The 22,504-nt window shown below is 35.1% G+C and overlaps 1 protein-coding gene across 7 annotated transcripts in view; it reads left to right on the top strand.

Moving 5' to 3' along the window:
• LOC115217118 (gonadotropin-releasing hormone II receptor-like) overlaps positions 1 to 22,504 on the top strand; it is a 583,545-nt gene that overhangs the window by 145,162 nt on the left and 415,879 nt on the right. For 4 of the 7 annotated variants that reach the window (XR_005001277.1, XM_036507455.1, XM_036507456.1 and 1 more), the window contains exon 2: positions 13,838 to 13,952. The exons of 2 other annotated variants lie outside the window; for them this stretch is intronic. The gene's annotated coding sequence lies outside the window, so the exon portion shown is untranslated. Of the gene's footprint in view, positions 1 to 13,837; positions 13,957 to 22,504 lie in introns of all 7 variants that reach the window. One more of the 7 variants, XM_036507454.1, reaches the window with a different exon arrangement.

The following is a 22,504-nucleotide window of genomic DNA, read 5'->3' as shown; positions in this document are numbered from 1 at the left end:
TATATGTATGTTTGTGTGCGTGTGCGCGCGTCTTTGGGGTGTATACATACATATTCATATTAATATATACATTATATATTCACATACACGTACTGGTATGTACATATATATATGTCAATATAAAAAATACATACATATATGTAATGTATACGCAGGCACATTTATATGTGTTAAATATATATATTTAAAAATATACATGTATGTATATATATTTATATTTATATATATATATATGTATATGTGTGTGTGTATACATTTATTTGTATATAGGTAAATAACAAATGAAAGACAGATGATGGAATATACTAGGATATATTATTAACCACAACAATTGTTTCGACATATCTAGCATCGACTCTTCTTGTGGGACACACAAAAACTGGTACAGGAGTATCCGGTGGTGCAGACGTATCTTGTCGGGTGAAGAATAAAAAAAATCTTGTTAAAATTGAGATGTACTCGCATAGCAAGTGATTTGATCTGAGATCGTGTGCCGAACAGGTCGTGGATTTTAGCGACGAAAATATTTTGACAACTTAAACTTAAATGTTGAAGTGAATCGAACGGCCTTTGTATGTTTCTTAAATGGCTTACAAACACCTTCCACGCTGCAATTGCTTGTTAAAATTACTGTTCCATGATGCAATTTTCCGTTTTGTAGAGAGAAAAACAGCCAGACGGAAGGAAATTCTTCATTGTTTAAATTCTTTGTTGTTTACAAAAGTCCGTTTCCATGTTTTGTTTTTGTTTTCGTTTCTCGCTGTGTTCTACGTTTTTTTTTTTGTGGCGTCCTGTACCCATATATGCATGTATATATACATATAAATGTAGGTATGTACATATATATATATATATATATATATATATATATATAATATATATATATATATGTGTGTGTGTGTGTATGCATATGTTTTATTTGTGTTCTTCCAAGTAAGTTTTATTTTAATAATTATGACGCGCTCTCTTCACCCTTTATTTGACATTTCCTCCCTACTTGTCTGTCTTCCTCTATAACTGTCCCTCTCCCTCTCTTAATTTTCATCCTTTCTGGTTTTGTCTCCCACCGTTCCCTATTCTTTTCCTCTCTCTTTCACCGTTCCCTCTCTCTCTCACTCCTCCTCCTTCCCCTCGTCGCTGACCAGAGGGCTACTAACTTTCTTTCTGACTACTGCCTTCAACAAGTCAACAACGGCTTCTCCTGTCCTCGTAAGCCGTTTTCTCAATGCGTTCAAATGAATTTTTCCATCGTCTAGACTTAAAAAGGTCCTTATCGGTTGTTTCTCCTTGTCCTGTCTTTTACTGTTTTTATCTTTATTTGTATTGCTTTTACTGTCTTATTTTGTTTTTACTATACTGTTCTTGTCACCATTTTTACCCCTCCGCAAAAAATCCCAAATTTTATTTGTTTCAATAAAGTCGTGTCTTGCCCTTACCTTCGAAACACGCAATAAATCGAAGCAGGGGTAGCTGAAGAAAGGGCATGTTCCTTGTGTTGTATGTCTTGTACTATGTTTTTTCGTTGTTTAAAAAAGTCCGTTTCCATGCTTTGTCTTTATGTTTTCGTTTCTTGTTGTGTACTACGTTTTTTTGTGGTGTCCTGTACCCATATATGCTTGTATATATACATATAGATGTAGGTACGTACATATATGTATGTATGTATGCATATGTTTCATTTATTAAATTGTTATTATATATATGTTTATATATATATACATACATACATACATACATACATATATATATATATTATATATATATATATATATATATATATATATATATATATATATATATTACTTTAGACGTATGTACCGGTATGTATTGCCAGAAACAGCTAGTTTTCTTTCTCTAACATTTTTACATAGTTCAACCGAGACAAGTTAATGAGTGAGAAGCAAACTAGGTATTTTTCAAGAAGTTTCTACAAAGCTAACTTTTAAACATCGAATGGCTATAGCGGTCCATCGAAATAAAATAGTAATCAAACGACTCCATAGATAAAAAGAAATAATTCAGAACCTCTGACCTAAGCGATTGATTTAGTCTGCTGACAGGAGTCAGATGCAGAATAGGACTTGTGTAGTGACATAAAAGTCTAGTCTTCTTATCATCTAACAGAATAAGAAAATAAGCAAAGAGAAAAGGCTCGAATATGGGCCATTTCTTTATCTTCCTATAAATTGATATGTAGTATAGAGATAAGTTTGTGTGGTGTGTATTAATGTAAGATCGATCCTTACAATAATGATTTGGTGGGGTTGGGTTGTCCAGTCCATAAGATGGTAAATCTGTAAATAGCCTCGTCTATAACCTCCAGTCCTTTTCACTAGTCTATGTCAAATCCACAAGACATACAGTCACTTCTTCATCTAATCAATTAGATGAGAAATACATTTATCTATCTACTCTATGCATTATGAAATCTAGGGCACTCTTCTTTTCTCACGACAAAGCTGGTTGTTCTGAGACAGACTAAATTGATTTGTCAAGTAACCACTAGTTTCATCTCGAGGAATGATTGAAAAAGTGGCCTCACTTTATGATTCTAAGTATTAAACAGAATGCCATCATAATCAGCGATACGTCGTTCCTCGTAAGACGAGTCAGAGGAGACGAAAAACAATCAGGAAAATGAAATGAGTGGAGCGGCAAGAGAAACAAGGACAGAATCAAAGTACTCGCAATTGAAGAAACGTGTACTCAACTACGCAGCAGGCTTACGACTTCATTGTGACCCATGCAAAATCTGGAGGAAAAATCAAGCTAATATATATGTTGGACATGAAAAACAAAGCACTGTTCATAATGTCCACGCTGATGTTCCATGTACATTTGAATAATCAAACCGTAGAGGATGTAGGACCGTTCACAGCACGGTTGACTCCTGCAAAATGCTCTTGGGTTTGTTTGGAAATCCCATGCTTTGCACAAAGGAGTATGTGGTTTAAAACGTGGTCAGAGCTGAAGTATTCTGAAATATTTTAGTTGGCATCTTATTTGTAAATATTCTTTTTATTCTTTCATATATATTGCATTCAATTTTTGGCACAATGCCAGCAACTTCAGGCGACTGGGTAAGCTGAATACATTGACCCCCAGTACTCAACCGGTACTTATTTTATCGACCTCGAAAGGATGAAAGGTATAGTCAACCTCGAGGAAACTTGAACTCAAAAGGTAAAAATGCCCGGCGTGCTTGCGATTCTGACAGCTCGCCGATTATTTTTCCATAACTGCCACAATAATCTGACCATAACCTGATAATCTGTCATTTTAATACTCATTTAATACACATTTTAAACATCTGAGTGAGCTACTGGAAAAAAGCATCATGTTTACTGACATAACTTACCTCCTGGATCAGGAGTAGAACCCACAACCTTTAGAACAAAACCTTAGTTTCCTTAGAACAAGGCCTTCTCTTTAGGAGATAATACTCTTCTTATAAAATGTGTCACCTGGTGAACATCATAGAAAATTTTGTAGAATTTGTAGAACCCTGGAAAATGTCTGGCTAATTCTTATTAGATTCTTACTTTATATATCACCGTGGTCAACTTTGGTTTTTATCCACCGCTGATAAAACGAATTCCCAGCCAAGTATCGGTGTGCATTTAATCGACAATAATTTTCTCCATAAACATTCTTGGATTTGTACCAACTATTAGAAATTACTGTATTACTGTTGTTATTGCTGTTGTTTATTTATACTGTTCTTGCTGTTTTTTTATATTTATTTTGTTGATGTTTTCTTTAGCCCTGTAGCGTCTTCTTAGACATGGTTTTTCGATATGTATGCCACACACCTAGCAATAACATATGCTTTTTCTTTCCAACACGTTAGTCAATTTCAGTTTTGCAACTTAGAAAGAATACATGTATTTTCTTCATTTGATGTATTTTTAGCAGAGTAACAAGGTCACGCATTCGGTGCAAGGCGTTTACATGATGCATAAGGATCAAAACATGAATTATTTTTATACTATTAAACTCCGGGCAAATAAGAAACTATGATAATCCCCGAAAATTTGTTATCAGAAGTAAAAGAAATTTAACAAGAAACGATGTCCGTGTTTTGTAAAAAATTGTGGTAGACATCAACTGGGTTCTCGAAATGATTTGTCATTTATTTTATATTACTGGGATGGATGGAGAGCAAAATTGATCTGAGCAGGTCTGAAACAGGAACTTAAATGCTATAAGGTATTTTCCTACTATTCATTTAGACAATCCACAGTGTTTGTACAAGACACACACACACACTGTGTATATATATATATATACATACATACATACTACATACATACATACATACATACATACATACATACATACATACATACATACATACATATATATATAATTATGTTTTAAATGCCTGTATACCATGCATTTGCACTTGAATATATATATATACATATATACGCACAAATCGTAGCCAGACTGTAATGCGTAATTAATAATTCTATAAATGTGTGATAATACCTGTTTATTCATTGCACAGATATAAGAACACTTCCTGATGACTGAGTTGCCTTTAGGGGCATTTAATCTGTTGTCAATGTCCTGGTAAAAGTATTCAGTTTTAAGACATCTTCTTCCGATCATTCTCACGCGACCTAAAAAAATTCAAGGCTACCACTTTCTCCTGCTGTCTCAATAATAACAAACTCGATTGTTCTTATGTAACAACGTAGAGTGTGTGGCAAGGAATCGTTCATATTTTACGTGCTCACAATATTTTCAAGTGCAAATGCATGGTATACAGGCATACTGTAATACATTAGATACATGAAGACAGCATTTACATTTACCTAACGTCAATAGTGTTACAGCAATGGCTGTATAACATATGGAGCAATTTTCTGTCGCACACTGTACGCTGGGATAACTTGGTATAGTAAATACAAAGACTATACATACTGCTGGGCTCCGAATTCAGGTAAAGGGAAATACTGGTTAGGGTATACTACCATCACTTTAACTACCCTGTACACTGCCAATATATCACACATATATACACACATCTTATCGTTTATTCATACGTACACAGTTATGGTCCGAAATAAAATTCTTGAAAACTCATATGCCTTTAAAACAGAGGCAATGGAAATGGAGAAGAATTGAAAAGCTGTGTGACAGGCGCATTAGCGATATAAATCATTCAGCTAAGTGTGAGCTTTGAAAGTAATTCGTAAAGATCTTCTCAGTTAGTTGCTTAGAAGGGAAGCTAGAAATTAAAATGAAAAAGAAGTGTATAAACAGATAAGAAAAGAAGTGTATAAACAGATAAGAAAAGAAACATTTTGTGCATTTGGAATGTTGACTATATTTAAGCGAGTGTTAAATTTAATGATGACTCGAGTAAATAACAAATAAAATATCAAGTAAAGAATATATGTAAATGTTTTATTTAGATTAATATATTTCAAAACTTCAAGAGAGAAAAACAGAGAGACAGAGATACAGAGAGACAGAAAGAGAGAGGGAGAGAAACAGAAAGAGGGAGAGAGACACAGATAATGCAGAGAAAAGGGGTAGAAAATAATATAAAAATAATCTACGGTAGTCAGGTGTAAAACTGTGGCTGTAATATAACACCTAGAGAAAAGCATAAGACGTAAAGAGCTATATGAGAAAGATAATAACAACAACAATAATAATAATAATAATAACAATAATAATAATAATAATAATAATAATAATAATAATAAAAAAATAATAATAATGATAATAATAATGATAATAATAATTTTAGTAAAAACATTCCAATAGCAAGTTACCGTGTTATGACAGATGGTAGACAATTGGGTCAGGGAAATGAAGAATAAAAAGTTACAAAGTTACATAAAATTAGTTATGGTTATTCTAACTGTACAGAAGGGTGATAGGTTGGTAGAAACGTTGGTGTGTCGGATAAATAAATAAAAAGTACCTCGTGGTACTCGTTTCTGAACTTTACATTCTGCGTTCAAATCCCAGCTAGGTTAGACTTACAATTAACCTTTTCGGGAACGCTAAAATAAAGTGCCAGTACGGTACAGGACACGATTTCATCAACTACCGATTTGTGCCAACGTTCAAAGCGTGTGCATGGTACTACAGAGAGCCACGCCCTCACCCATTTGTGGGATTTCCGACAAGTGGAGTTGACAGATCGGCTGCAGTACACTGCAAGCACACTTAAGGCGGCGACCTAGCAGTTTCATTAGTACGCATGACAAAATGCTTTACGGTATGTCTTTCCTCTTTATGTTTTGAGTTCAAATTCCGCCGGGGACTTGTGTTTCATCCTCCCGGGGAACGATAAAATGAGTTCCAGTTGGATACTGAATTCGACTAAGGCGGCGAACTGGTAGAATCGTTAGCACGACGAGCAAAATGATTAGCAGCATTATTTCAGAGTGATCATATAAAGGCGTGTCCACAGATTCGTGCCGGTTAATTTGGTTACTGTTGTTGATGAGCCTCAGGCCGGCTCTGATTGAGCAGACTTCATATGAAAATTCTCCATGCGCTTGCAAAAGTGTTTCTATATTTACTTTAACGACAAAATGTTTCTAAATCTAGATTACTTGGCACGATCTTTAATTAACAGCAACTTTTGAGTACACGTAAGCTTAGACTGAAATATTCTATCTGTATAGGTGCAGGCAGGAATGGTTGTGTTATTGAAAAGTTTACTTCTCTGACACGTGGCTTTGGATCAGTTGCACTACTTGGAATCTTGGGAAATGTCTTCTATATTTTATCATTTACTTGTTTCATTCGTGAGACTGGCGCCATGCCGGGGCACAGCCTTCAATAAATTTTAGTCGAATGGATAGCCCCAAGTTCTTTCTTTTTTAAGCCCGATATTTAGGTTATCGATTTCTTACGTCGAACTGCTAAGCTACGGGGACATAAAAACAGCAATAACGGTTGTCAAACGGCGATGACTGACAAACTCAGAAACAATCACAGACACACACAGTTACACACAGTTACACACACACACGCACACACACACATAGATAGATAGGTAGATAGATACATACATACATACATACATACATACATACATACATACATACATACATACATACATATATTACGGAGTTGGAGCACTAAGCAGTGATTTTTATAAATGAAATATTATTATCAGTTCAAATATGTTTATGGCACATTCGAACCGTATGCAAGCTCGCTGATTGGCGCTACTTGTGATCGCAGCGCACCCTCTTTATTTTCTGTGACTGAAGAGGAGATAATCACTTCGAAATACTAGCATCCCTCAGTCTGGGTAGTTGGCGCTGCGAGCTGATTTTGGTGTATTTACACCATTTGTCTACAGCGAGAAATAATCTCCATCACAAAACACAGTGAATGGCTTGCATACGGGTTATAAAGTGTCGCAAGCATGTTTTAACTGGTAATAATATTGCGTATGTAAATATATATATACGATGGGCTTCTATCAGTTTCCTTCTACCAAATCCAATGACAAGGGCGTGTCTATAAGAAGTCACTTACTCAAGGTGCCATGCAGTGGGACTGAACCAGGGACCATGTGGTTGGGAAGCAAGCTTCTTACACGTGTCCACACTTGAGCTTCATATGTGTGTGTGTGTTTATGTGTGTGTGTGGCAACATCGACAAGAATGTAGAATATTACATCATACAAGTCCGGCAATCGTTTCTCTTGCGTCAGCATTTTTAGACACGGCAAAAGAAATAAAAATCCATGTAAGGATGGATGCATGCATACCGTAAATCCTCGAGTATAGCCCGCCCTTGAGTATAATACGCAGGGGACTTTTAGGGGGCTGTACCTCTGAAAAACCTCCTTCTCTAACTTGAATCAAGGAGGTCTATATAACGTCCTTGGTTTGTAAAAATATATACGGTAACGTCCTTTATTATTATTGTATATATAACATGCTGTAAACGTGTAGCTTTTTTGTGCATTTTGTTTGCAGAAAATAAAGAAATAACAGTAATAACGTTTAATAAATGTTGCTAACTGTAAGTTATGGATGATTTAAGGTATTTTCGCGCCCGACATCACAAAATGCGTCTGAATAAACATTGACGGACAGCAAATAGAGAGACGGTCATTGCTTAGAAAATATTTTTCGTTTTTATGCACTGGGAATTTTGACCTTTAAATTTTGGGGGAAAAAATGCGGATTATACACGTGGATTTACGGTACATCTGTGTGTACGTGTGTGTACGTGTGTGTCAGTGTGTATGTGTATTAAGAAAGGGCATCCGTTTGTTTATCTTCCCATTAATGAGCGATTCATGGAATAAGCATGATAGAATACGTACCAGACTTTAAAAAGAAAAGGACTACAAGTGCTCTGGTCGATCCGTTCAGTAAAACATTTGAAAGCGTTGCTCTACAATCGCCGCTGTCCAATTGCTGAAACTATAAAAGAATAAATGAATAAATGAATAACATATATGCCTGTGAGAGTGCCGAATGATTCTCTGTGTGTGTGCGTATGTGTGTGTGCGTGTGCGTATACATCTATGTGTGTATCTCCCTCTCTTTCTTTCTTTGCCTTTCTCCCTCTCTGTGTATATATATATATATATATATACTTGCATACATACATATACATACATACATATATATATATGTATGTATGTATGCATATATATATATATTATATATATATATATTATATATATATATATATATATATATATATATATATATATGCATACATATATATATATGTATATATATATATACACACACACACAAACACACTCAACGCGCTGTATACGTGTGTGTGTCTGCGTCTGTGCTGTATAGATTGAGAGTCTGATAGATGCATATTTTATAAGACTACCTACATTGTTATGCTGCAACTTATCAGCTTTTCGTCTTATCTATTTCCAGTTCTATTTTTGTCGTCTCTTCTAATTTTATCTTTTTTGCAGAGCGATATATTCTGTTTGATGAGTTGAACTATACAACTATATAACATACATCATTCAGGAAAAAACTTAAAACACTACACTAAACACGCCCATGCACGTAAGGAAAAATGTTGACATATATACACATGTGCGCACATATACGCATGTATATATATGTATGTATGTATGTATGTATGTATGTATGTATGTATGTATGTATTATGTATGTATGTGTGAGTATGTATATATGTGTTTGAGTGTGTGTAAGAGTGTGTGTATGTGTATTTGTAACTTTCTATTTATGTAATCTAGATAGGTAGATAGATGCATTTTATATATATTACATATACATACATACGCATAAAAATTCTTATACATGTATGTATATATGTATGTATAAATATGTATGTGTGTGTGAATATATATAGATACATATATGCGAACATATATGCAGACATATATGTGTATAAATATGTATGCATGTGTACGTAGAAGGTGAGTGACTTAATGGTTAGTGTGTTGCACTCACAATTTCAAGATCCTTGTCTCGATTCACGTTTGGACAAAAACGGTTCCTTTCACGTTGATCTGCGATCACTCCTACATCCGATGTGTGGCACATCGTGCACCTTTAATGGCTATGTTGATTTCATGGAGGGCGTGACATACATACATACATACATACATACATACATACATACATACATACAGCACAAATGTTTGAACACTATAAATGTTTGAACACTATAAACAAAAGTTACCTTTACAGGTTCTTGAGCAAGAAATTGCATAACCCTCAACTACGACACAAGAGTTGATCATGTGTTTGCGTTTGTCGTAACATTCGGGAGAAAGAGAATTCACAAATACAATCTTACTAACAGTACTTACACTATGGTTTAGACCTTTATGCCAAAAAATTAATGAAACTGCGAAAATCAAGAGGAGAGGTTCATGTAGCCAATACATGGTACGTTCTAGAAAAATTACATTGAATTCACGTGATTATAATAAACTTGAAAACTGACTGGTTTATCTACGACTATGTATGTCCCATGAATTATATAAATGTGCCTACACGTGGAAAATTATATTACGCTTACGGTAGTACTGCGTCTCCGTATTCTATCACACTTATTCCACGAATCGCTCATTAATGGGAAGATAAACAAACGGATACCCTTTCTTAATACACACACACACTGACACACACGTACAAACAGACGTACCGGAAATCCTCAAGTATAATCCGCATTTTCTTCCAAAATTTAAAGGTCAAAATCCCTAGTGTATACTATATATGAGGTTAAAAACGAAAAATATTTTCTAACCAATGTCAAAGTCTCTATTTGCTGTCCGGCAACGTTTATTCAGACGCATTTTGTGATGTCAGGGGGCAAAAATACCTTAAATCATCCAATTGTTCGATCAAGCGAATTTCTTGCACCGGTACGAACGTGTAAATAACGTAGCATTATATAGACGCGTATATCCTTAATGCAATTCTCAAGTTCAATTTGTGTGACATGGTGTTTGATGAGTTTGAACCCTTTGAATTACAGAGTGTAATACACTCTTATATGCATTGCGAGACATGGACTGTTTTTTCTTATGCGGTATTCTTCTCATCCTCTCATATAAGATACGAATTTGATTTTCTTAAATAACAGTTTATGTACAGGATGTTAGAGAAATACCTCACTTCTTTTTCACAGCCGTTGATGTGGTGCACCTGGCGTTAGCAGGTGTCTTCTTGTCGCTAATGTACCGTGAATTTTTTAGTTTCTTTGATCGTTTGAAATGGTGCACAGCCTGTGTTTGCTGTTGGAAAGTTTATCAAGAATAGTAAATCTGGGAGGCTATTTAGCCACACATTGTATTTGAGTTGAAACTGGTGTTTGTATTTATATTAAAGGAATAACTTTCCTAAAAGCATCTCTCCAGACTTTCTCGATCGCATTTTCAAATTGCAGTATAACAGTAGCAGGTTGACATCGTGATTTGTAGAAAGAAGAAAATGAATATAGTAGTTATGCTGTATCTAATAAAATCGTGACGACTGATTATAAATCTCTTTCGTTGTTAACAGTTACTATTATAGTTCATGTACAGCGGTGAGCTGAGAGAATTGTTAACACGCGGGACAAAATGCTTAGCAGCATTTTACACGTCTTCCGAGTCCTGAGTTCAACATACAGCCGAGGTCGATCACTTCGGGGTCGATAAAATAAGTACGAGTTGCAAACTGTGGTCGATGTAATCGTCTTAGCCCATTCTCAACATTATTGGCCTTGTGCCAAAATTTGAAACCATTATTTTAGTTTACATATTTTGTAATTTTGATGTAATTTTGTTATTTTTTCATTTGTGTGTCTCTCTTAATATAGTTTCCGTTGAGAAATTGGAATACAAAGTGTTATAAATTATATATATATATATATATATATATATATATAATATATATATATATATATATATATATGCATATATATATATATAATATATATATATATATATATGTATTTATATATATACATATAGGCATCAGCATATGCATATATATAGGCATATACATGTGTGTGTATATATATATATATATATATTATATATATATATACTACTCGCACACATATACCGACACACGCATTTCACCCACTGTACAGTACATTCGAAAGTCTCACAGCTTTGCATTTTCATTTTTATATATCTGACATAATACCCACTCTACTATTGCACTAGTAGTGGAGTAAAAGCAGCAGCAGCAGCAGTAGCAGTAGCAGTGGGATTGGCAGTGGTAGCAGCAGCAGCGGCAGTAGTAGTAGTAGTAGTAGTAGTAGTAGTAGTAGTAGTAGTAGCAGCAGCAGCAGCAGCAGCAGCAGCAGCAGTAGTAGTAGTAGTAGTAGTAGTAGTAGTAGTAGTAGTAGTAGTAGTAGTAGTAGTAGCAGTAGTAGTAGTAGTAGTAGTAGTAGTAGTAGTAGTAGTAGTATATGATTATAAGACACAGAAACTTTATTTAGTGCAACCGTTACTTACACTTAAAAATTTATGCCTTGCACTCGACTTTCTACTTTCTGTTTTGATTTTTTTATTTATCATTTTCCCAGTTTTTTTTTTTTTTTGCTTGCTTTGTGTTTACGTGTAGTACACCCAACATACATGATTACAGGTTAACACACAGCTGAATCTCACTAACTGTGGCGTCAGGTACACATCTACTCTTACATACAATATGTATAAATATAACGAGTAATATTTTCAAAAACTCTTTTCTATCGTTCTTAAAACGTACCTCTCGATCTAATTTATATCTTCTAAATTTTCAACTCTTTTAGCGATTTTTGACACGCCTCTCTCACTCTGGTTTTCGTGTATCTTCTTTTCCATATCTCGTGATTTTGTTTCGATTATTGAATATAGGCTTTTCAATATATACGTTTCTAGAAAGTCTCTAAGGGATTTGTCTTAAATTTTCTAGTTCCGTCGATGTGGAAACTCTTTTCCTTATAAGTCTTGGGAAAAAATGTTTGTCGTCTTCGATTTCTCCTTTTTACTTTAGTCAATCGTTTTATTTCTCAGTTCATTGTCTTCCACTCTTCGATGGTGGCAATAGCTACCGATTCCCTAACAGCAATGCAGGGATTGCATACAAGTAGTAGTTTGGTTATATAATAATATTGCTCCGTCTGAAAATCAATACTTCTATACTTCAATCAAAATAGACCCAGTTTGATAAATACTCTGTTCATTAAAAGTTTAAAAGAACCACAACTACAAGTGTAAAAAGAATATTGATTTAAATTTAATTTTACTTGAAAACTGTAGTAATATTATCTATCTGAAATGCCTGTGGTTGGTTAAAAGATTTCTGTGAATGCGCGTGCTCAGTGTCAACGGTGTTGCTATTACTACATAAGCATTTATATGAAGATTGTTAATAATAAATTTTATTGCTTATATTTTTTTAAATGACAGCTCTATAAAACATAAAAGTTCTTGTAATATGTAACATTGTAAAAATAAGTGCTTTAAATTTTAGTTTCTTCCATTTCAGGCATCAGTACATGCATGCATACATACATACATACATACATACATACATACATACATACATACATACATACATACATACATACATACATAGAGAAGAGAAACTGTGCACTGTTGTGGAAATTAGCTACCCAGCTGATGTGAACATAAACCTGAAGATCAGTGAAAAAGAGAAATCTGCAGTTACTCTATCCAGATTACAAGTTCAGGTTTATACCCATAATTATTGGGGCTCTGGCACATGTAACACACTGCCTAAATATCAATATTGAGAAATTAGGCGTCTCAAAACCAGAAAGGAGAAAGCTAATTCGAAGTCTACAGATCTAACCCTATCACTGGAACTGTAAAATCTGTAAAATGTTCCAGAAATTTATCATTTAAATATATAGAGCATGTCTAGATATGTAACTATGTGCATGAGAATATATATAAAAAACATACAAATTTGCACATACATACATACATACATACATACATACATACATACATGCATGCATGCATACATACATACAGAAATAACCTGTTGTTGATGTAATTCCAATGAAGGAACCTTGGATCTAGGTTAGAAAGCGGTTCTTTCTCTATTGGCAAGAAATCTAGAATAATGACATAAATACATACATACATACACACACATACATACACACACACATACATACATACATACATACCGACATGCAGACAGACAAATAGCCATGTGTGTATCGTATTTTCAGTACCATTTACACTTATATGTGTGTATATAAATCAAGAACACAATGTATATATTGGGTGGTATTGTTTATTGTACATTGTATTTCTCTCTTTATATTTAATAATGTCTGAAAATATTTTGACGTCATGATTTATATATTTATTTATTTATTTCAGGTTTGTACTCCTATCATTTCCGGTTTGTTTGAATTCGGCAGTGCCTGAGGATTTTGCTATGGACGTTTCCTGATGTCTATTGTTGTATTCTAATATGGCTAGAATCGGAAATTTAGTGAGTAGGTCACTTTCAAAGTTTCATGAAATCACTTTCGTTATCGATGTTGTCTGTATGTACAGTTATTATTTTCGTGGAATGAGAGATGGATAAAATTTTTGCGCAGTTAATTAAGTCTTGACATATCTCTTCATAACTACGAGGACCATGTGTGTTACAAGCATTTGAACCAGATTTCTGGATGCTTATCATACCGCCATCGCCTGTCTTGAGGACCCTGTATAGGGATATATCTACTGCCTTCTCTCTTGACTAAAGACATAAAATCTTCTGCAATCGATAATATCTATTGTACTTCGTGTATGTTTGTAAGGGCTATTTGAAATTCAGTAATGTGAAGAGCATGCATTTTTATGCAAACGTGAGAAGCTCTTATACTGTGATGGTATTGTCAGCAGATTCTGTTGGTCAAACGTCCTGCAGTTTTCATATCTTTACGTTCGTTTTCCAATCACACAGATTTTAAATTTACCTTTCAGCTTTCGAGCGGTATACAAAATAGATTGCAGTAAATATCTGACATTCTTCAATCGAATGCACAGTTACGTCAGAGTTTATTACGTTGTGTGACTAATTCAATTTATATTATATTATTTTAAATGCTGCACAGTTGCACCACAGGATATATCCGTTAATGTGCTGTCAATATGAGAATATAACAGTTTACGAACCTTTCGGCAACGTATGACTCAAGCTTTATGCTCTTGCGTTGTAAATCCTTATTATGACTCTAGTTAGCTGAGTTAAATTCTTTTGAAGACAGATAGAAAATGAATTCTTAAATGCCAAATGCAGCAGAAGTTTATTAAGCATATTGAATATTTATATTAGCCACTTGTGTCTAAAAGTAATCTTTTCCAGCTTATAGCCGACTTAAATGGGTAATACTCCCCTCATACGTATATCATAGATCAAACAACTTGGATGCAGGCGAGAATATAACATTAAAGCTCATAAAATACGATTAGGGTTTTATGTATGTTTCATATTGATGAAGTAGAAATTTACTGATTAGCTGACCATCGATATATGTTTTTATTTAAAATATCCTAACTACAAAATTTTCTCCGAAAAATCTTTGCCTTAAATTGATAGTTTTATAAAGCATTTGCATTCAAAATATGTAAAGTCCCAGACCAAATGTCTTGGTACAACCAACTTCTCACTTTTTGTTATAAGTTCAAATCCAACCCAAGTTAGCTTTCACTTTCATACTTTCAAAGTCGATAAATTAGATGCAAACCCAATACTGAAGTCATTCTACGAAACTTTACGAAAGTCACCTATCACAAAATATTGGTTTCAAATTTTGACACAAGGCCAGCAATTTTGGAATGAGGGCGATAGTCGATTACATCGACCCTAGTACTCAACTGGCACTTATTTTATCACTGTGGAAGACGCAAGTGTATATATTATAGTAGTAGTTTTCTGCAGAAGACTGACGGTTGTTCATGTATAAAAGTCTCCATTGATTCAGGTTTGTTGTGATACCCAACTTAATGCATGTCCCATATAATTTACCATTATTGATTCCTACACAAAATGCCGGAACAGATGTTTCAGGTGTTCACGACCATCGATCTAAGTCTTACACAAATTAACAGTCCTGGATTGAGGCTATTTTTGAATTATCGACGCCAAAAATATAAAAGCCAAATTTCGCGCTCAAGTTACCGAGAAGCGGTAAAATGTCTTGTGATATTTAATTACCAATTCCGCCGAGGTAAACTTTCACCCCTACCGGATCAGTTAAATTATTTACCAATCAAGTATTAAGTTGCTGAGATGATTATATCGACCTAAATTGTACCTAAATCAGAAACCATTCTAAGGCGGCCGTCTAGCAGAATTGTTAGAGCGTCAGGAAAGTGCGTTGCGACATATGGTTTGGTTCTTTATGTTCTGAGTACAAGTCCTACTAAGGTAGAATTTGTCCTTCATCCCTCAGCTTTTAATTCTATAAAATACCACTCAAATCTTGAGGTCAGTCGCATCGACTGACACCATCCCTGAAAATTGCTATTCTTCTGCCTAAATGAGAAACAAATTAATTACATAATTAGAAAAATTGAGTAGTAAAATCGTTGGCGTGTTGAAAAAATGCCACGTGACATTTAATTATAATTTTTACGTTCTGAGATCAAATCCCGCCGAGTTCAAATATGCCTCATCCTTGTGGAACGATAAATTATATTGCCAGTCGAGTAGAAAGGTCGATTTAATCGAGTAACACCACTACTCCGAAAAGTACGCCTTTGTGCTTTAACCAAGAACAATCATTAATTAAACCAGATGCTTTGGTAGTGTAATGCCGGACATATAACTCCTGGTATTTAGTTACATCCATTTACGTTCTAATTTTTATTCCTGCCGGTAACAGCATTTCTTTCCATTATTTTATGCTCAATAAAGTAAGTACCAGTTATATACAGAGGATGGATGGATTTAATCGTCTATATGACGACATTTAAAAACTTCAGAACAATTTTAGTTATATAACTCTTATAATGTGATTTTAATATTGTTAGGCTTTAGATCAGACCCATTTAGAAGAACTATATTCGTGGATATTCAAATAGTGACCAACCAGTTCCTAGGGATGTTTTTTGCCACGGAACGCTCTTCTCACAGTCCTTTTCTAAGACAACAACTTGTGATTTGAGGCACATGTTTGAACTATTTTCAAATTCAACCACCGCATGGTGAAACATACGCTGAGTGTTTTTACGTTCGAGGTTGATGAAGGTCCATGTAATCCACTATCGCTCTCCGCCTGAAATTGCTGTTCATGTGCGAAAATCTGAAGCCAAGAAAGACGTCGAGACGGCAGAATCAATAACACTCAAGACTAAAGCTTAATGGCTTTTCTTCTGAATTTATCTTCTGATTCAAAATCTGCTGAGGATGGATTTATCTTTTATATGTTCGGGATCGATAGAAAAAGTCCCATTGGGTCAATGTAATCAACTTTTCTTTCCTCTTAGAGAAATGACTTATCTTCTGTCAAAATTAGGAATTAGAATGTTAGATATACCAATACGAGCAAATCGTCCCCCGTCCAATAGACGGTGCTGAGTTGTCAAACATTTAAACTTAATTTTCTCAAAACAACTTGTCCGACTGTCTCATTGGCTTCCCCTTTGAGAAACACTGATTTAACCTAAATTTGAGGCACCGTGCATTTTTCTCGCGTACGCGTAGTATCGATCGCAACAGTTGATGTACTTGCGCGTACAAATACACATTCCCACGGCTTTATCGATCGCATTCTCGCCTGGAATCGATATTTGTAATGTTTTCAAGACTTATACACCTCGGTATCTACATATCAAATTTGAGCGCAATCGGATGGATGATCCCAGAAGACACACACACAGACATACAGAACGGATTTTATATAATAGATTACTAGAACAATATTATCGGAAACCATATATAAGTTAATTTCACTTTAACATATTTATTAATATTTCTATTGTTCATTACTAATTAATTGCTTTACTTTATCTTTTCGTTCAAACATACATACGTATGATACATATTTATTTGTATTTGTATGTCCGTATATATGGGAAATATCTGGAAACTTGGATAAATGCTTGCAACAAACTGGTTCCTCCTAAATGAACTGAAGTTGTTAAGTAGAGCTATTTACCGGATGACAAAATTATTCTACCGTCTTGAAGAAATTTTAGTCGGAGGAATCGCCCCAGTGCTTATTTTTTTAGCCTGGTGCTCATTCTATCGTTTCTCGTTGCTGAACCGCTAAGTTATGAGGAATTAAACACATCAATATTATTTGTCAAGTGTATATACTGTATATACATTTATACGACCGCTTTCTTTCAGTTTCCATCCACCAGAACCAGTCACAAGGCTTTGATCGACTCGAGACTAAAACAGAAGACAATTGCCAAAGTGACATTATATATATATATATATATATATATATATATATATATATACATATATGAATATGTATGTATACATATACGTATGTACATATATATATATATATATATATATATATATACATATATATACATACATATATATACATACATATATAAATACATATATATATATATATATATATATATATATATATATATATATATATATATATATATATATATATATGGCATGTATGGGCGAAAAAGCCGAAAAATAAATAATGCTCTTGGGATATTTGCCCTGCTTCGAATTAAATATTCTCTTATCTGTGTTTCCCTCAGAAATGCAGTGAGCTATTGATAGGCCAAACGGAAGCGTAAAATCTGTAACTGACGACGCTAGTGTTCATTATTTGCATTATGAATAATGTGCGAAGAAGGAAATCACGAAAAATAGAAAACATAAATGCAAATATCTGTGTATGATAGATAGAGAGAAAGAAAGAAAGAAAGAGAGAGAGAGGAGAGAGAGAGAGAGAGAGAGAGAGAGAGAGAGTGTATGTGTTTAAATTAAGGCAATGATTGGTATTATCGGTATTTGCAATAGAGTGATTTATCTGTTTTTAAAAGATGGATGCAGTCATATCTGAGTCCTTTATTACCAAGATATCTTGAATTGCGATATAGTTCTCCTCACTCCTTTTCCGCCACCATTCCAGCTCATTTCATTTCAATTCTATCTCAATATGTTGATGAAAAATAAGTAATAATAATCGCATTTGATATTTAAATTCTAAAATATTATTTCAGATTATATAGCGTAATTCATTTTTGGATTATGAAAATTTTTAATATTGATTCCTTTCTATGGCGGCGAGCTGGCAGAGTCGTTAGTACACCGGGCGGAACGCGTAGCGGCATTTCATCCGTGTTCACATTTTGGATTAAAATTCTACCCAACCGGACCTTGCTTTTCATTCTTTCGGGATAGATATAAGTACCAGTTGCATACTGGGGTCGATGAAATTGACATACCTCTTCTCCCGAAATTGCTGGCCACGTGTCACTATTTGAAATCAATACCGATTCGTTTCTATGGCAGCAAGCTCGCAGAATCATTAGCACGCCGGGCGGAATGTTTAGCGGTATTTTGTCTGCCGCTACGTTCTGAGTTCAAATTCCGCCGAGGTCGACTTTGCCTTTCATCCTTTTGGGGTCGATTAAATAAGTACCAGTTACGCACTGGGGTCGATATAATCGACTTAGTCTGTTTGTCTGTCCTTGATAGTACCCTCTGTGTTTAGCCCCTTGTGGGTAGTAAAGAAACTGGTATTTCGTCCGTCTTTATATTCTGAGCTCAAATTCTGCTGAGGTCAATTTAGCTTTCATCCTTTCGGATGTACCAGTTGAGTTCTGAAAGCGATTTAATCGACTTACCACTCTCCTGAAATTGCTGACCTCGTGCCAGATTTTGAGGCCAATGTTATATGTGTTCATGTCTGTGCATTGGTAGAATTGTTAGCACACCGTGCAAAATGCTTTGCTGTATTTCGTCCGTCTTTGCGTCCTAAACTCAAATTCCGCCGAGGTCAGCTTTGCTTTTCATCCTTTCAGGGTCGATAAAACAAGTACCAGTGGAGCACTGAGGTCGATGTAATCGTATTATTGCCTCCTCAGAAATTGCTGGCCTTGTGCCAAAATTTGAAAGTAATGTTAATTCGTTTCAGTTTAACAACCTTAAAAATATGCTAAACTTTAAAAACATCCTGTTGCTTCAGTATTCAGATACATTTTCAATCTCGGTTTGTCTCTCTCTCTCCCTCTCTCTATTATATATTCGTCTCTCTCCCATTCCTTTCCATTTTCCCTCTCCAAATCCAAATCTCTATCTCCCAATATTTCTCTTTCACCCGCTCACCTACTTTTTCTCTCCCAATATTTCTCTTTCACCCGCTCACCTACTTTTTCTCTCCCAGTCTCTCCCCCACACGTTCTACCCCTCTCTGTCCCACTCCCCCAGTTAATCTTCTTTGAATATTGAATTATAAATAATATACACCTCTCTTTACTCACATTAAAAATTTGAGATTAATATCTATCGTAGAATGAATGGCATAGTAGAACATCTTGGATTTAGTTATTTATTAAGATAGTAAGATTTTGAGACATTTTGGTTAAGGAATTTGCTTCGTAGTTACTTGCTATCAATTTCAGTTCCACTGCGCAGTGTCCTACTTTGACAAGTATCTTCTACTGCAGCCCCACGAGGTGCAGAGCTGCTTGCCAATAAATTTAGTGGAGAGAAAAAAAACTGGTTGTGTGCGTGTGGTGCATATCTCTTACTGTTTTACAACAATGACTTGTTCCTTTCCGAACACTTAACCCAGCAGAGCAACTAAAACAGACCTTTTGTTTCCATTTTACAACTGCTATAAGTATCGACAATGTCTAATACAAACATAATCACACTTACACGTCTACTAAATGTGTAAACATTCTTCTGGATTAATCCAAGACCTTCAAATCTGTGTGTTACAGGAATTCCAACTACATCTGCAACTAGCATGTAGAATGCTTCCCTGAAATAGTTTCTCAATAAATACAAGGTAATTTCCAATAAATACTTGTATCGAATGTCTAAAGCGAAACTACTCGTCATATAAACTGCGTTGAGCCTTTCATTCAAATCAATAATATGTAATTGTATGTAAATTGTTGATATAATAAGTGAACGAGTAATATCGGCTTCAAATTTTAGCAGAAGTCCACCAATTTCGGGTGAGGGCTAAGTCTATCGACCCCAATGCTCAACTGGTACTTATTTTATCGATCGCGAAAATGAAAGGCAAAGTCGACCGCGGCGGAATTTGAACTCAGGGTGTCAAGACGGACGAAATGCAAATGCCGCTAATCCGTTTGCCCGAGACGCAAACGGTTCTCGCCACCGATTGATGATATTGTAACTAAAGTTCAATATATGTGCACTGGTCTTTTATTTTATCATCATAGGAAAATTTACTTCATTATGAGAGGGACATAAACTATATACTTTCCAGTATCCGTCATGTAATAGTGTTGAAATCTGCTACGAATTTTGAAAGTACTTGCATGGTAGTTGCCCCACAGCATTGTGCTTGATAGGGGAGGAATTAACGAGGTTAATCTGAGTAGGAATGTAATTTATAAAATCGTTGAAGGTTAATTGGGCTGGAGACATCCAAATGGCAAGTGATAACAGTTGAACGAATTCGCTAACAGAATTGATTCCAAGAAACTGTAGGAAAAACCGAAGGTCACAAACTAAGATATGGCGATGTAAACTGAGATGAATTTCTCAAGCATTGGAGTGAGAAACTCCAAATGGAAACGAAAGACCTTTACGGAGCAGTGGGATAACGTGATGAGTGGTTTGGTTATAAATGAGAAGTTTCGAAACAGCTACATACTCTACGTTGAACCGATATTCATCAGTTTTTAAAATATATTTTAACAACATGTTCTGTTGCACGAATATTTTACACGGAATACTTCTTACCGATGGCAAATAGATTTTATTTTTAATGGAAATGTTGTGTCCAATTATATTCAGATCTGAGACACAGTAGTACCGTAATATTGTATTGTAGGTGAGAGAAAATCTAATTTAAGAAACCATGAGAATCTAATGTCAAACATATATTTATAAACTCAGACATGACCGTAGAATTAAGTAGTTCGCTTCACAATTACATGGTCTGGAGACAAATGTTAAGTGATAATAGACGGACGCATAATGTAAAAGATTGCATTCCGAGAAATATAAATATACAAGGATGGCAACGAAACAGATGGAGGTTTTCAAATATCCTGTTCAATCCTACTGTGTCAGTTATGGAGGTATTTTCTTCTATAGCGTCAGACGAAAAAACGTTTTGAGAATGAAATGTGCTATATGATGATGGGTTTAATGGGGAGGCGACTAAAAATAGAGCCGGAGAAATTTGAGCGAGGTATTGCTGAAATGCTGCGCACATGTGTTCCGGCCTGAGTAAAATGCACCCATTTTGGTCTACCAAATATTACACTGTGGCTTTGTTAACACGTTACGCATCCATCAATCGGGCCCATCAAGAGGTTTTCTTTCCGCCATATCTTAGAATAAGTGCCTTAGCTTTCACAATGTAATCTTCGTGCTTAGAGTTGAAGAATTGGTCAAGGGCCAATCTCGCTGCGAGCACGTCTGTTGCGATACCTTTCCTAAGTGTTTCTCCTAAGTTTCTAATTACGTTTCTTCCTATCGTTAATATCTTCCTAAACCTAATCGACTCTACTCTAATCGCCCTTTTCAGAGTAAACCACCATTTGTTGTTGACGTTTGACCCTCCCCATCAACGCCCGCTTAACTGCTTCGCTAATCTGGTCTTTGTAATCCTGGAACGCCGGGTTTGACGCACCAAGCTTATTTAGGCCGACCGTAAAGGTCACAAATCTGCGGTCTGTATAGCCCACGATTTTAAAGAGTAAACAACTCATGACATCCGTATCTACTGGCCTACAGAATACTCTATTTAGAAACGACCTTCATACCCGATGAAGTTCCTATTAGTCTGCAGTGACACATTTGGGAAATCTTGTCTGAGCAGATTTGTTAGTAATTTCCCCCTCCTTTTCAGA

Source organism: Octopus sinensis, linkage group LG11, assembly GCF_006345805.1.
Source record: "Octopus sinensis linkage group LG11, ASM634580v1, whole genome shotgun sequence".
In the NCBI taxonomy this organism is placed as follows: domain Eukaryota; kingdom Metazoa; phylum Mollusca; class Cephalopoda; order Octopoda; family Octopodidae; genus Octopus; species Octopus sinensis.
The sequence above is the reverse complement of the archived record's forward strand: the minus strand, read 5'-3'. Positions and strand labels throughout refer to the sequence as shown.